Below are 16998 nucleotides of genomic sequence, written 5' to 3' on the forward strand. Positions count from 1 at the left end.
TGTCAGAACCTCGTGCCGGACACACCAGAACCACCTGCTGGACAGACCGGAACCACCTGCCGGACATGCCGGAACCACCGGCTCGACTCGCCGGAACCACCGCCGGACATGCAAAATCACCTGCCGGCTACGCCAGAACCACTTGGCGAACACTCCGGAATCACCTGCCGGGCATGCCGGAACCACCTCTCAGACTTGCCAGAACCATGTTCCGGACACGCCGGTACCACCTGCCGAGTATGCCGGAACCACCTGATCCACTCCCCAGAACCACCTGCTGGACACGCCAGAATCACCTGCCGGCTACGCCAGAACCACTCGGCAGACACTCCGGAACCACCTGCCGGGCATGCCGGAACCACCTCTCAGAGGTGCCAGAACCACATGCCGGACACTCCGGAATCACCTGCCGGGCATGCCGGAACCATCTCTCAGACGTGCCACAACCACGTGCCGGAGAGACCGGAAGCACCTGCTGAGCTCGCCGGAACCACCTGCTGGACATGCCGGAACCACCTGCCGGACACGCCGGAACCACCGGCTCGACTCGCCGGAACCATTGCCGGACACGCAAAATCACCTGCCGGCTACGCCAGAACCACTTGGCGAACACTCCGGAATCACCTGCCGGGCATGGCGGAACCACCTCTCAGACATGCCGGAACCGCATGCCAATGACACCGGAAGCACCTGCCGAGCACGCCAGAACCACCTGCTCGACTCGCCAAAACCACCTGCTGGACACGCCAAAATCACCTGCCGGCTACGCCAGAACCACTCGGCAGACACTCCGCAATCACCTGCCGGGCTTGCTGGAACCACCTGCCGGTCACGCCAACATCACCTGCCAGCTACGCCAGAACCACTTGGCGGACACTCCGGAAACACCTGTTGGGACGGCCGGAACCACCTCTCAGACGTGTCAGAATCATGTGCCTGAGATGCCGGAACCACTCCCCGAACACACCGAAACCACCTGCCAGACCCGCCTGAACCCCCTGGCGAGCACGCCTGATCCACCTGCTCAACTAGCCGGAACCACCTTCCTGACACGCCGAAATCACCTGCCGTGTATACCAGAACCACTTGGTGGACACTCCGGAATCATCTGCCGGACATGCCAGAACCAGCTCTCAGACACACCAGAACCACGTGGTGGACACGCCGGAAGCACCTGCCGAGCATGCCGGACCCACCTGCTCGACTCGCCAGAAACACCTGCCGGACACGCCAAAATCACCTGTCGGGTACGCCAGATCCACCTGGCGGACACTCCGGAATCACCTGCCGCGCATGCCGGAACCACCACTCAGACGTGCCGGAAGCACGTGCCGGACACGCCGGAAACACATACCGGACAGACCGGAACCACCTGACAGACAAGCCGGAACCACCTGCTCGACTCGTAGGAACCACCCGCCAGACAGGCCAAAATCAACAGCTGGCTATGCGGGAACCACCTGGCCTACAGTCTGGAATGACCTGCCGTGCATGCAGAAGCCACCTCTCAGACATAACGAAACCGTGTGCCGGACACGCTGGAACCACGTCCTGGACAGACTGGAACCACCTGCCGGCCACGCCTGAACCACCTGCCGAGCACGACGGAACCACCTGCCGGACTCGCCAAAAACACCTGCGGGCTATGCCAGAACCACTTGGAGGACTCTCCGGGATGACCTGCCGGGCATGCTGGAACCACCTCTCAGACGTGCCAGAACCACGTGGCGGACTGTCCAGAATCGCCTGTTGGGCATGCGCAACCACCTCTGAGACATACCAGAACCACGTGCCGTACACGCCGGAACCACCTACCGGACACACCGGAATCAGCTTTCGGGCATGCCGGAAGCACCTGCTCAACTCGCCTGAAAAACCTGCCGGACACGCCAAAATCACCTGCCGGCTATGCCAAAACCACGTGGTGGACTCTCTGAATCACCTGCCGGGCATGATAGAACCACCTCTCAGACGTGCCGGAACCAATGCCGGACACGCCGGAACCACCTCCCGGACAGACCGGAACCCTCTGCCGGACCTGCCTGAACCAATTGTCGAGCACGCCGGAACCACATGCTTGACTCTCTGGAACCACATGCCGGACATGGCAAAATCACCTGCCGGCTACGCCAGAACCACTTGGCGAACACTCTGTAATCACCGGCCGGGCATGCCGGAACCACCTCTCGGACATGCCAGAACCACGTGCCAATGACACCGGAAGCACCTGCCGAGCACGCAGGAACCTCCTGCTCGACTCACCAGAACCACCTGCCGGAGACGCAAAAATCACCTGCCATCTACGCCACAACCAGTTGGTGAACACTTCGCAATCACCTGCCGGGCTTGCTGGAACCACCTGCCGGTCATGCCAAAATCACCTGCCAACTACGCCGGAACCACTTGGCGGACACTGCAGAAACACCTGTCGGGCCGGCCGGAACGACATCTGAGACGTGACAGAACCATGTGCATGAGATGCCGGAACCACAGCCCCAACATACCGAAACCGCCTACCAGACATGCCGGAACCACCTGCTCGACTCGCCCGAATCACGTACCTCACACGCCAAAATCACCTGCCGGGCATGCCAGAAGCACTTGACGGACACTCCGGAATCTCTGCCGGACATGCCAGAAACAGCTCTCAGACACACCAGAACCACGTGCCAGAGACGCTGGAACCACGTCCTGGACAGACTGGAACCACCTGCCGGACACGCCTGGACCACCTGCCGAGCACGCCGGAACCACCTGCTCGACTTTCAGTACCCACGTGCCGGACACGCCAAAAGGAACTGCCGGCTACACCAGAACCACTTACACGACACTCCTGAATCACCTGCCCGGCATGCCGGAACCACCTCTCAGACATGCCAGAACCACGTGACAATGACACCGGAAGCACCACTCGAGCACGCCGGAACCACCTGTTCGACTCGCCGGAACCAAGTACCTGACAGGACAAAATCACCTGCCGGGTATGCCAGAACCACTTGGTGGACACTCCAGAATCATCTGCCAGACATGCCAGAACCAGCTCTCAGACACACCAGAACCACGTGCCGGACACGCCGGAAGCACCTGCTGAGCATGCCTGAGCCACATGCTCGACTTGCAAGAAACACCTGCCAGAAACGCCAAAATCACCTGCCGGGTACGCCAGAACCACGTGGCGGACACTCCGGAATCACCTGTCGGCCATGCCGGAACCACCTCTCAGACGTGCCAGAACCTCGTGCCGGACACGCCAGAACCACCTGCCGGACAGACCGGAACCACCTGCCGGACACGCCGGAACCACCGGCTCGACTCGCCGGAACCACCGCCGGACATGCAAAATCACCTGCCGCCTACGCCAGAACCACTCGGCAGACACTCCGCAATCACCTGCCGGGCTTGCTGGAACCAGCTGCCGGTCACGCCAACATCACCTGCCAGCTACACCAGAACCACTTGGCAGACAGTCCGGAAACACCTGTCGGGCCGGCCGGAACCACCTCTCAAACGTGCCATTACCATGTGCCTGAGATTCCTGAACCACACCCAGAACACACCGAAACCACCTGCCAGACCCGCCTGAACCCCCTGGCGAGCACGCCTGATCCACCTGCTCAACTAGCCGGAACCACCTTCCTGACACGCCAAAATCACCTGCCAGGTATACCAGAACCACTTGGTGGACACTCCGGAATCATCTGCCGGACATGCCAGAACCAGCTCTCAGACACACCAGAACCACGTGCCTGAGACGCCGGAAGCACCAGCTGAGCATGCCTGAGCCACCTGCTCGACTCGCAAGAAACACCTGTCGGACATGCCAAAATCACCTGCCGGGTACGCCAGAAACACTTGGCGGACACTCCGGAATCACCTGTCGGGCATGCCGGAACCACCTCTCAGACTTGCCAGAACCATGTTCTGTTCACGCCGGTACCACCTGCCGAGTATACCGGAACCAGCTGATCCACTCCCCAGAACCACCTAGTTGACACGCCAAAATCAAGTGCCGGCTATGCCAGAACCACTCGGCAGACACTCCGGAATCACATGCCAGGCGTTCCGGAACTACCTCTCAGAGGTGCCAGAACCACATGCCGGAGACTCCTGAATCACCTGCCGGGCATGCCGGAACCACCTCTCAGAGGTGCCAGAACCACATGCCGGACACTCCGGAATCACCTGCCGGGCATGCCGGAACCATCTCTCAGACGTGCCACAACCACGTGCCGGAGAGACCGGAAGCACCTGCCGAGCTCGCCGGAACCACCTGCTGGACATGCCGGAACCACCTGCCTCACAGGCCAAAATCATATGCCGGCTACGCCAAAACCACTTGGTGGACACTCCAGAATCACCTTGCGGGCATGCCGGAACCACGTCATGGACAGACGGCAAACACCTGCCGGACCTGCCGGAACCACCTGCCGAGCACGCCGGAACCACCTGCTCGACTCACCAGAGCCACCTGCCGGACCCACCAGAAACACCTGCGGGTTACGCCACAACCACCTGTCGGACACTCCGGAATCACCTGCCGGGCATGCTGGAACCACCTCTCAGAGGTGCCAAAACCACATGCTGGAGACGGCGGAAGCACATGCCGAGAATGCCGGAAGTTCCTCATCCACTCCCCAGAACCACCTGCCGGACACACCGATATCACCTGCCGGCTACGCCAGAACCACTTGGCGGACACTCCAGAATCACCTGCCGGGCATGCCAGCACAACCTCTCAGAAGTGCCAGAAGCACGTGCCGGACAGGCCGGAACCATCTCCCGGACAGACCGGAAACACAGGAAACACTCGCCGGAACCACCTGCTTGACTCACCGGTCCCACCTGCCGGACACGCCAAAATCACCTGCCCGCTACACTAGAACCACTTGGCGGACAAGCCGGAATCACGTGAAGTGAATGGCGACACAACCTCTCAGACGTGTCAGAACCTCGTGCCGGACACACCAGAACCACCTGCTGGACAGACCGGAACCACCTGCCGGACATGCCGGAACCACCGGCTCGACTCGCCGGAACCACCGCCGGACATGCAAAATCACCTGCCGGCTACGCCAGAACCACTTGGCGAACACTCCGGAATCACCTGCCGGGCATGCCGGAACCACCTCTCAGACTTGCCAGAACCATGTTCCGGACACGCCGGTACCACCTGCCGAGTATGCCGGAACCACCTGATCCACTCCCCAGAACCACCTGCTGGACACGCCAGAATCACCTGCCGGCTACGCCAGAACCACTCGGCAGACACTCCGGAACCACCTGCCGGGCATGCCGGAACCACCTCTCAGAGGTGCCAGAACCACATGCCGGACACTCCGGAATCACCTGCCGGGCATGCCGGAACCATCTCTCAGACGTGCCACAACCACGTGCCGGAGAGACCGGAAGCACCTCCTGAGCTCGCCGGAACCACCTGCTGGACATGCCGGAACCACCTGCCGGACACGCCGGAACCACCGGCTCGACTCGCCGGAACCATTGCCGGACACGCAAAATCACCTGCCGGCTACGCCAGAACCACTTGGCGAACACTCCGGAATCACCTGCCGGGCATGGCGGAACCACCTCTCAGCCATGCCGGAACCGCATGCCAATGACACCGGAAGCAACTGCCGAGCACGCCAGAACCACCTGCTCGACTCGCCAAAACCACCTGCTGGACACGCCAAAATCACCTGCCGGCTACGCCAGAACCACTCGGCAGACACTCCGCAATCACCTGCCGGGCTTGCTGGAACCACCTGCCGGTCACGCCAACATCACCTGCCAGCTACGCCAGAACCACTTGGCGGACACTCCGGAAACACCTGTTGGGACGGCCGGAACCACCTCTCAGACGTGTCAGAATCATGTGCCTGAGATGCCGGAACCACTCCCCGAACACACCGAAACCACCTGCCAGACCCGCCTGAACCCCCTGGCGAGCACGCCTGATCCACCTGCTCAACTAGCCGGAACCACCTTCCTGACACGCCGAAATCACCTGCCGTGTATACCAGAACCACTTGGTGGACACTCCGGAATCATCTGCCGGACATGCCAGAACCAGCTCTCAGACACACCAGAACCACGTGGCGGACACGCCGGAAGCACCTGCCGAGCATGCCGGACCCACCTGCTCGACTCGCCAGAAACACCTGCCGGACACGCCAAAATCACCTGTCGGGTACGCCAGATCCACCTGGCGGACACTCCGGAATCACCTGCCGCGCATGCCGGAACCACCACTCAGACGTGCCGGAAGCACGTGCCGGACACGCCGGAAACACATACCGGACAGACCGGAACCACCTGACAGACAAGCCGGAACCACCTGCTCGACTCGTAGGAACCACCCGCCAGACAGGCCAAAATCAACAGCTGGCTATGCGGGAACCACCTGGCCTACAGTCTGGAATGACCTGCCGTGCATGCAGAAGCCACCTCTCAGACATAACGAAACCGTGTGCCGGACACGCTGGAACCACGTCCTGGACAGACTGGAACCACCTGCCGGCCACGCCTGAACCACCTGCCGAGCACGACGGAACCACCTGCCGGACTCGCCAAAAACACCTGCGGGCTATGCCAGAACCACTTGGAGGACTCTCCGGGATGACCTGCCGGGCATGCTGGAACCACCTCTCAGACGTGCCAGAACCACGTGGCGGACTGTCCAGAATCGCCTGTTGGGCATGCGCAACCACCTCTGAGACATACCAGAACCACGTGCCGTACACGCCGGAACTACCTACCGGACACACCGGAATCAGCTTTCGGGCATGCCGGAAGCACCTGCTCAACTCGCCTGAAAAACCTGCCGGACACGCCAAAATCACCTGCCGGCTACGCCAAAACCACGTGGTGGACTCTCTGAATCACCTGCCGGGCATGATAGAACCACCTCTCAGACGTGCCGGAACCAATGCCGGACACGCCGGAACCACCTCCCGGACAGACCGGAACCCTCTGCCGGACCTGCCTGAACCAATTGTCGAGCACGCCGGAACCACATGCTCGACTCTCTGGAACCACATGCCGGACATGGCAAAATCACCTGCCGGCTACGCCAGAACCACTTGGCGAACACTCTGTAATCACCGGCCGGGCATGCCGGAACCACCTCTCGGACATGCCAGAACCACGTGCCAATGACACCGGAAGCACCTGCCGAGCACGCAGGAACCTCCTGCTCGACTCACCAGAACCACCTGCCGGAGACGCAAAAATCACCTGCCATCTACGCCACAACCAGTTGGTGAACACTTCGCAATCACCTGCCGGGCTTGCTGGAACCACCTGCCGGTCATGCCAAAATCACCTGCCAACTACGCCGGAACCACTTGGCGGACACTGCAGAAACACCTGTCGGGCCGGCCGGAACGACATCTGAGACGTGACAGAACCATGTGCATGAGATGCCGGAACCACAGCCCCAACATACCGAAACCGCCTACCAGACATGCCGGAACCACCTGCTCGACTCGCCCGAATCACGTACCTCACACGCCAAAATCACCTGCCGGGCATGCCAGAAGCACTTGACGGACACTCCGGAATCTCTGCCGGACATGCCAGAAACAGCTCTCAGACACACCAGAACCACGTGCCAGAGACGCTGGAACCACGTCCTGGACAGACTGGAACCACCTGCCGGACACGCCTGGACCACCTGCCGAGCACGCCGGAACCACCTGCTCGACTTTCAGTACCCACGTGCCGGACACGCCAAAAGGAACTGCCGGCTACACCAGAACCACTTACACGACACTCCTGAATCACCTGCCCGGCATGCCGGAACCACCTCTCAGACATGCCAGAACCACGTGACAATGACACCGGAAGCACCACTCGAGCACGCCGGAACCACCTGTTCGACTCGCCGGAACCAAGTACCTGACAGGACAAAATCACCTGCCGGGTATGCCAGAACCACTTGGTGGACACTCCAGAATCATCTGCCAGACATGCCAGAACCAGCTCTCAGACACACCAGAACCACGTGCCGGACACGCCGGAAGCACCTGCTGAGCATGCCTGAGCCACATGCTCGACTTGCAAGAAACACCTGCCAGAAACGCCAAAATCACCTGCCGGGTACGCCAGAACCACGTGGCGGACACTCCGGAATCACCTGTCGGCCATGCCGGAACCACCTCTCAGACGTGCCAGAACCTCGTGCCGGACACGCCAGAACCACCTGCCGGACAGACCGGAACCACCTGCCGGACACGCCGGAACCACCGGCTCGACTCGCCGGAACCACCGCCGGACATGCAAAATCACCTGCCGGCTACGCCAGAACCACTCGGCAGACACTCCGCAATCACCTGCCGGGCTTGCTGGAACCAGCTGCCGGTCACGCCAACATCACCTGCCAGCTACACCAGAACCACTTGGCAGACAGTCCGGAAACACCTGTCGGGCCGGCCGGAACCACCTCTCAAACGTGCCATTACCATGTGCCTGAGATTCCTGAACCACACCCAGAACACACCGAAACCACCTGCCAGACCCGCCTGAACCCCCTGGCGAGCACGCCTGATCCACCTGCTCAACTAGCCGGAACCACCTTCCTGACACGCCAAAATCACCTGCCAGGTATACCAGAACCACTTGGTGGACACTCCGGAATCATCTGCCGGACATGCCAGAACCAGCTCTCAGACACACCAGAACCACGTGCCTGAGACGCCGGAAGCACCAGCTGAGCATGCCTGAGCCACCTGCTCGACTCGCAAGAAACACCTGTCGGACATGCCAAAATCACCTGCCGGGTACGCCAGAAACACTTGGCGGACACTCCGGAATCACCTGTCGGGCATGCCGGAACCACCTCTCAGACTTGCCAGAACCATGTTCTGTTCACGCCGGTACCACCTGCCGAGTATACCGGAACCAGCTGATCCACTCCCCAGAACCACCTAGTTGACACGCCAAAATCAACTGCCGGCTATGCCAGAACCACTCGGCAGACACTCCGGAATCACATGCCAGGCGTTCCGGAACTACCTCTCAGAGGTGCCAGAACCACATGCCGGAGACTCCTGAATCACCTGCCGGGCATGCCGGAACCACCTCTCAGAGGTGCCAGAACCACATGCCGGACACTCCGGAATCACCTGCCGGGCATGCCGGAACCATCTCTCAGACGTGCCACAACCACGTGCCGGAGAGACCGGAAGCACCTGCCGAGCTCGCCGGAACCACCTGCTGGACATGCCGGAACCACCTGCCTCACAGGCCAAAATCATATGCCGGCTACGCCAAAACCACTTGGTGGACACTCCAGAATCACCTTGCGGGCATGCCGGAACCACGTCATGGACAGACGGCAAACACCTGCCGGACCTGCCGGAACCACCTGCCGAGCACGCCGGAACCACCTGCTCGACTCACCAGAGCCACCTGCCGGACACACCAGAAACACCTGCGGGTTACGCCACAACCACCTGTCGGACACTCCGGAATCACCTGCCGGGCATGCTGGAACCACCTCTCAGAGGTGCCAAAACCACATGCTGGAGACGGCGGAAGCACATGCCGAGAATGCCGGAAGTTCCTCATCCACTCCCCAGAACCACCTGCCGGACACACCGATATCACCTGCCGGCTACGCCAGAACCACTTGGCGGACACTCCAGAATCACCTGCCGGGCATGCCAGCACAGCCTCTCAGAAGTGCCAGAAGCACGTGCCGGACAGGCCGGAACCATCTCCCGGACAGACCGGAAACACAGGAAACACTCGCCGGAACCACCTGCTTGACTCACCGGTCCCACCTGCCGGACACGCCAAAATCACCTGCCCGCTACACTAGAACCACTTGGCGGACAAGCCGGTATCACGTGAAGTGAATGGCGACACAACCTCTCAGACGTGTCAGAACCTCGTGCCGGACACACCAGAACCACCTGCTGGACAGACCGGAACCACCTGCCGGACATGCCGGAACCACCGGCTCGACTCGCCGGAACCACCGCCGGACATGCAAAATCACCTGCCGGCTACGCCAGAACCACTTGGCGAACACTCCGGAATCACCTGCCGGGCATGCCGGAACCACCTCTCAGACTTGCCAGAACCATGTTCCGGACACGCCGGTACCACCTGCCGAGTATGCCGGAACCACCTGATCCACTCCCCAGAACCACCTGCTGGACACGCCAGAATCACCTGCCGGCTACGCCAGAACCACTCGGCAGACACTCCGGAACCACCTGCCGGGCATGCCGGAACCACCTCTCAGAGGTGCCAGAACCACATGCCGGACACTCCGGAGTCACCTGCCGGGCATGCCGGAACCATCTCTCAGACGTGCCACAACCACGTGCCGGAGAGACCGGAAGCACCTGCTGAGCTCGCCGGAACCACCTGCTGGACATGCCGGAACCACCTGCCGGACACGCCGGAACCACCGGCTCGACTCGCCGGAACCATTGCCGGACACGCAAAATCACCTGCCGGCTACGCCAGAACCACTTGGCGAACACTCCGGAATCACCTGCCGGGCATGGCGGAACCACCTCTCAGACATGCCGGAACCGCATGCCAATGACACCGGAAGCACCTGCCGAGCACGCCAGAACCACCTGCTCGACTCGCCAAAACCACCTGCTGGACACGCCAAAATCACCTGCCGGCTACGCCAGAACCACTCGGCAGACACTCCGCAATCACCTGCCGGGCTTGCTGGAACCACCTGCCGGTCACGCCAACATCACCTGCCAGCTACGCCAGAACCACTTGGCGGACACTCCGGAAACACCTGTTGGGACGGCCGGAACCACCTCTCAGACGTGTCAGAATCATGTGCCTGAGATGCCGGAACCACTCCCCGAACACACCGAAACCACCTGCCAGACCCGCCTGAACCCCCTGGCGAGCACGCCTGATCCACCTGCTCAACTAGCCGGAACCACCTTCCTGACACGCCGAAATCACCTGCCGTGTATACCAGAACCACTTGGTGGACACTCCGGAATCATCTGCCGGACATGCCAGAACCAGCTCTCAGACACACCAGAACCACGTGGCGGACACGCCGGAAGCACCTGCCGAGCATGCCGGACCCACCTGCTCGACTCGCCAGAAACACCTGCCGGACACGCCAAAATCACCTGTCGGGTACGCCAGATCCACCTGGCGGACACTCCGGAATCACCTGCCGCGCATGCCGGAACCACCACTCAGACGTGCCGGAAGCACGTGCCGGACACGCCGGAAACACATACCGGACAGACCGGAACCACCTGACAGACAAGCCGGAACCACCTGCTCGACTCGTAGGAACCACCCGCCAGACAGGCCAAAATCAACAGCTGGCTATGCGGGAACCACCTGGCCTACAGTCTGGAATGACCTGCCGTGCATACAGAAGCCACCTCTCAGACATAACGAAACCGTGTGCCGGACACGCTGGAACCACGTCCTGGACAGACTGGAACCACCTGCCGGCCACGCCTGAACCACCTGCCGAGCACGACGGAACCACCTGCCGGACTCGCCAAAAACACCTGTGGGCTATGCCAGAACCACTTGGAGGACTCTCCGGGATGACCTGCCGGGCATGCTGGAACCACCTCTCAGACGTGCCAGAACCACGTGGCGGACTGTCCAGAATCGCCTGTTGGGCATGCGCAACCACCTCTGAGACGTACCAGAACCACGTGCCGTACACGCCGGAACCACCTACCGGACACACCGGAATCAGCTTTCGGGCATGCCGGAAGCACCTGCTCAACTCGCCTGAAAAACCTGCCGGACACGCCAAAATCACCTGCCGGCTACGCCAAAACCACGTGGTGGACTCTCTGAATCACCTGCCGGGCATGATAGAACCACCTCTCAGATGTGCCGGAACCAATGCCGGACACGCCGGAACCACCTCCCGGACAGACCGGAACCCTCTGCCGGACCTGCCTGAACCAATTGTCGAGCACGCCGGAACCACATGCTTGACTCTCTGGAACCACATGCCGGACATGGCAAAATCACCTGCCGGCTACGCCAGAACCACTTGGCGAACACTCTGTAATCACCGGCCGGGCATGCCGGAACCACCTCTCGGACATGCCAGAACCACGTGCCAATGACACCGGAAGCACCTGCCGAGCACGCAGGAACCTCCTGCTCGACTCACCAGAACCACCTGCCGGAGACGCAAAAATCACCTGCCGTCTACGCCACAACCAGTTGGTGAACACTTCGCAATCACCTGCCGGGCTTGCTGGAACCACCTGCCGGTCATGCCAAAATCACCTGCCAACTACGCCGGAACCACTTGGCGGACACTGCAGAAACACCTGTCGGGCCGGCCGGAACGACATCTGAGACGTGACAGAACCATGTGCATGAGATGCCGGAACCACAGCCCGAACACACCGAAACCACCTACCAGACATGCCGGAACCACCTGCTCGACTCGCCCGAATCACGTACCTCACACGCCAAAATCACCTGCCGGGCATGCCAGAAGCACTTGACGGACACTCCGGAATCTCTGCCGGACATGCCAGAACCAGCTCTCAGACACACCAGAACCACGTGCCAGAGACGCTGGAACCACGTCCTGGACAGACTGGAACCACCTGCCGGACACGCCTGGACCACCTGCCGAGCACGCCGGAACCACCTGCTCGACTTTCAGTACCCACGTGCCGGACACGCCAAAAGGAACTGCCGGCTACACCAGAACCACTTACACGACACTCCTGAATCACCTGCCCGGCATGCCGGAACCACCTCTCAGACATGCCAGAACCACGTGACAATGACACCGGAAGCACCACTCGAGCACGCCGGAACCACCTGTTCGACTCGCCGGAACCAAGTACCTGACAGGACAAAATCACCTGCCGGGTATGCCAGAACCACTTGGTGGACACTCCAGAATCATCTGCCAGACATGCCAGAACCAGCTCTCAGACACACCAGAACCACGTGCCGGACACGCCGGAAGCACCTGCTGAGCATGCCTGAGCCACATGCTCGACTTGCAAGAAACACCTGCCAGAAACGCCAAAATCACCTGCCGGGTACGCCAGAACCACGTGGCGGACACTCCGGAATCACCTGTCGGGCATGCCGGAACCACCTCTCAGACGTGCCAGAACCTCGTGCCGGACACGCCAGAACCACCTGCCGGACAGACCGGAACCACCTGCCGGACACGCCGGAACCACCGGCTCGACTCGCCGGAACCACCGCCGGACATGCAAAATCACCTGCCGGCTACGCCAGAACCACTCGGCAGACACTCCGCAATCACCTGCCGGGCTTGCTGGAACCACCTGCCGGTCACGCCAACATCACCTGCCAGCTACGCCAGAACCACTTGGCAGACAGTCCGGAAACACCTGTCTGGCCGGCCGGAACCACCTCTCAAACGTGCCATTACCATGTGCCTGAGATTCCTGAACCACACCCAGAACACACCGAAACCACCTGCCAGACCCGCCTGAACCCCCTGGCGAGCACGCCTGATCCACCTGCTCAACTAGCCGGAACCACCTTCCTGACACGCCAAAATCACCTGCCAGGTATACCAGAACCACTTGGTGGACACTCCGGAATCATCTGCCGGACATGCCAGAACCAGCTCTCAGACACACCAGAACCACGTGCCTGAGACGCCGGAAGCACCAGCTGAGCATGCCTGAGCCACCTGCTCGACTCGCAAGAAACACCTGTCGGACATGCCAAAATCACCTGCCGGGTACACCAGAAACACTTGGCGGACACTCCGGAATCACCTGTCGGGCATGCCGGAACCACCTCTCAGACTTGCCAGAACCATGTTCTGTTCACGCCGGTACCACCTGCCGAGTATACCGGAACCAGCTGATCCACTCCCCAGAACCACCTAGTTGACACGCCAAAATCAAGTGCCGGCTATGCCAGAACCACTCGGCAGACACTCCGGAATCACATGCCAGGCGTTCCGGAACTACCTCTCAGAGGTGCCAGAACCACATGCCGGAGACTCCTGAATCACCTGCCGGGCATGCCGGAACCACCTCTCAGAGGTGCCAGAACCACATGCCGGACACTCCGGAATCACCTGCCGGGCATGCCGGAACCATCTCTCAGACGTGCCACAACCACGTGCCGGAGAGACCGGAAGCACCTGCCGAGCTCGCCGGAACCACCTGCTGGACATGCCGGAACCACCTGCCTCACAGGCCAAAATCATATGCCGGCTACGCCAAAACCACTTGGTGGACACTCCAGAATCACCTTGCGGGCATGCCGGAACCACGTCATGGACAGACGGCAAACACCTGCCGGACCTGCCGGAACCACCTGCCGAGCACGCCGGAACCACCTGCTCGACTCACCAGAGCCACCTGCCGGACACACCAGAAACACCTGCGGGTTACGCCACAACCACCTGTCGGACACTCCGGAATCACCTGCCGGGCATGCTGGAACCACCTCTCAGAGGTGCCACAACCACATGCTGGAGACGGCGGAAGCACATGCCGAGAATGCCGGAAGTTCCTGATCCACTCCCCAGAACCACCTGCCGGACACACCGATATCACCTGCCGGCTACGCCAGAACCACTTGGCGGACACTCCAGAATCACCTGCCGGGCATGCCAGCACAACCTCTCAGAAGTGCCAGAAGCACGTGCCGGACAGGCCGGAACCATCTCCCGGACAGACCGGAAACACAGGAAACACTCGCCGGAACCACCTGCTTGACTCACCGGTCCCACCTGCCGGACACGCCAAAATCACCTGCCCGCTACACTAGAACCACTTGGCGGACAAGCCGGAATCACGTGAAGTGAATGGCGACACAACCTCTCAGACGTGTCAGAACCTCGTGCCGGACACACCAGAACCACCTGCTGGACAGACCGGAACCACCTGCCGGACATGCCGGAACCACCGGCTCGACTCGCCGGAACCACCGCCGGACATGCAAAATCACCTGCCGGCTACGCCAGAACCACTTGGCGAACACTCCGGAATCACCTGCCGGGCATGCCGGAACCACCTCTCAGACTTGCCAGAACCATGTTCCGGACACGCCGGTACCACCTGCCGAGTATGCCGGAACCACCTGATCCACTCCCCAGAACCACCTGCTGGACACGCCAGAATCACCTGCCGGCTACGCCAGAACCACTCGGCAGACACTCCGGAACCACCTGCCGGGCATGCCGGAACCACCTCTCAGAGGTGCCAGAACCACATGCCGGACACTCCGGAATCACCTGCCGGGCATGCCGGAACCATCTCTCAGACGTGGCACAACCACGTGCCGGAGAGACCGGAAGCACCTGCTGAGCTCGCCGGAACCACCTGCTGGACATGCCGGAACCACCTGCCGGACACGCCGGAACCACCGGCTCGACTCGCCGGAACCATTGCCGGACACGCAAAATCACCTGCCGGCTACGCCAGAACCACTTGGCGAACACTCCGGAATCACCTGCCGGGCATGGCGGAACCACCTCTCAGACATGCCGGAACCGCATGCCAATGACACCGGAAGCACCTGCCGAGCACGCCAGAACCACCTGCTCGACTCGCCAAAACCACCTGCTGGACACGCCAAAATCACCTGCCGGCTACGCCAGAACCACTCGGCAGACACTCCGCAATCACCTGCCGGGCTTGCTGGAACCACCTGCCGGTCACGCCAACATCACCTGCCAGCTACGCCAGAACCACTTGGCGGACACTCCGGAAACACCTGTTGGGACGGCCGGAACCACCTCTCAGACGTGTCAGAATCATGTGCCTGAGATGCCGGAACCACTCCCCGAACACACCGAAACCACCTGCCAGACCCGCCTGAACCCCCTGGCGAGCACGCCTGATCCACCTGCTCAACTAGCCGGAACCACCTTCCTGACACGCCGAAATCACCTGCCGTGTATACCAGAACCACTTGGTGGACACTCCGGAATCATCTGCCGGACATGCCAGAACCAGCTCTCAGACACACCAGAACCACGTGGCGGACACGCCGGAAGCACCTGCCGAGCATGCCGGACCCACCTGCTCGACTCGCCAGAAACACCTGCCGGACACGCCAAAATCACCTGTCGGGTACGCCAGATCCACCTGGCGGACACTCCGGAATCACCTGCCGCGCATGCCGGAACCACCACTCAGACGTGCCGGAAGCACGTGCCGGACACGCCGGAAACACATACCGGACAGACCGGAACCACCTGACAGACAAGCCGGAACCACCTGCTCGACTCGTAGGAACCACCCGCCAGACAGGCCAAAATCAACAGCTGGCTATGCGGGAACCACCTGGCCTACAGTCCGGAATGACCTGCCGTGCATGCAGAAGCCACCTCTCAGACATAACGAAACCGTGTGCCGGACACGCTGGAACCACGTCCTGGACAGACTGGAACCACCTGCCGGCCACACCTGAACCACCTGCCGAGCACGACGGAACCACCTGCCGGACTCGCCAAAAACACCTGCGGGCTATGCCAGAACCACTTGGAGGACTCTCCGGGATGACCTGCCGGGCATGCTGGAACCACCTCTCAGACGTGCCAGAACCACGTGGCGGACTGTCCAGAATCGCCTGTTGGGCATGCGCAACCACCTCTGAGACGTACCAGAACCACGTGCCGTACACGCCGGAACCACCTACCGGACACACCGGAATCAGCTTTCGGGCATGCCGGAAGCACCTGCTCAACTCGCCTGAAAAACCTGCCGGACACGCCAAAATCACCTGCCGGCTACGCCAAAACCACGTGGTGGACTCTCTGAATCACCTGCCGGGCATGATAGAACCACCTCTCAGACGTGCCGGAACCAATGCCGGACACGCCGGAACCACCTCCCGGACAGACCGGAACCCTCTGCCGGACCTGCCTGAACCAATTGTCGAGCACGCCGGAACCACATGCTTGACTCTCTGGAACCACATGCCGGACATGGCAAAATCACCTGCCGGCTACGCCAGAACCACTTGGCGAACACTCTGTAATCACCGGCCGGGCATGCCGGA

This window comes from Equus caballus, chromosome 10 (genome assembly GCF_041296265.1).
Source record: "Equus caballus isolate H_3958 breed thoroughbred chromosome 10, TB-T2T, whole genome shotgun sequence".
Taxonomy (NCBI): Eukaryota; Metazoa; Chordata; class Mammalia; order Perissodactyla; family Equidae; genus Equus; species Equus caballus.